Source organism: Nothoprocta perdicaria, unplaced genomic scaffold, assembly GCF_003342845.1.
Source record: "Nothoprocta perdicaria isolate Ctin4 unplaced genomic scaffold, notPer1 scaffold_751, whole genome shotgun sequence".
NCBI classification, from domain to species: Eukaryota; Metazoa; Chordata; class Aves; order Tinamiformes; family Tinamidae; genus Nothoprocta; species Nothoprocta perdicaria.
In genome coordinates, this window is record NW_020456034.1 from 17579 (window position 1) to 18853 (window position 1275).

A 1275-nucleotide genomic window follows, 5' to 3' on the forward strand; every position below is an offset into this window, starting at 1 on the left:
CCTCGGCCTCCTCGGCCTCGCTGCTCCGCTCGCTCTCGTCCTCCGAGAAGTTGCTGTCGTCGCTGTCCGACATGGTGGCAACTGTAGGGGGTACAAGGGGGGGGTCACGAACCGCCCCCCCCCCCCGGGACCCTCCCAATGGGGACCCACCCCCGAGGGGTTGACAATGGGGGGGGGGGAGGCTTATGACCCCCTCCCAATGGGGACAATTGAGGGGGGAGAACAGGGGTCACGACCCCTCCCAATGGGGACAATTGGGGGGGGTGATGATGCCCCCCCCCCGATCCCTCCCAATGGGGGGGTCACGCCCCCTCCCCTCGCTGAACCCCCCCTTGAGCCCGTCCCTCCCCCCAGCCCCTCCCATGGGGCCTCCCCCACCCCAAGGGGGACAACGGGGGGGGGGGCGGGGTAACGGGGGGGCGGGAGGAGTCAAGGGTGAGGGCGGGGTCAGGGGTCAGGGGTCAGAGGGCAGTGCCGCCGCCCCTCCCCGCTGCCATCACCGGCCAGCGGCTCCCGCGGCGACGGCCCCGCCCTGGGGGGCCCCTCCCGGGGACCGCTTCGCTCGCGCCCGGTCCGGGTCCCGCTTCCGGTCCCGCTTCCGGTCCCGCTTCCGGTCCCGGTCTCCTCCGCTCCCGCTCGCGGCCTCCTGGCGGGCCCCGCCGCCTCCGCCGCCAAGTCTCGCGAGAGCCGCGCCTCACGCGACGCCGGAAGTGGCGGGGGCGGTGTCACGCTGGGCGCGGGCCGCGATTGGCTGACGGGGGAAGCGGGCGGGGGGAGGCGACGGCGGCGCGGAGGGGACAGAAGAGGCGCGAGGGCGAATGGGAATTAAAGGGGCAGGTGCCATTTAGGTGAGGCAGTTATTGGGGCCAGAACAACAAATTTCGGGTTTGGGGGAAAATTAGGGGCTGGAAATACAGATTGGAGGGGTCACAGCGCGGCTATGGCGTCATAAGGGGCATATTTGTGGGGTGGGGGGTGGAGATCGGGGTGAAAAAGGCAGATTTGGGTATCCTGAGAGCGGACAGTGAGGGGGCGGGGAAGTCAGGCCACGCCCTCGCAGCTGATTGGCCAGCGCCAATCAGCTGTACTGGTCGCTGATTGGCTGGCAGCACCGTGAGGCGCGCGGGTGGCCTGGCCCGCTCTCCCTCGTCGCTAATTGGACGACTTTCCTGCCCGGCTCTGCTGATTGGCCCCATCACTGTGACGTTACCGCGGAGGGGGCGTGGCGAGACCCCCGGGAAATCCCCTCCACGTGCCCCCCCCCCCCAAGTGCCC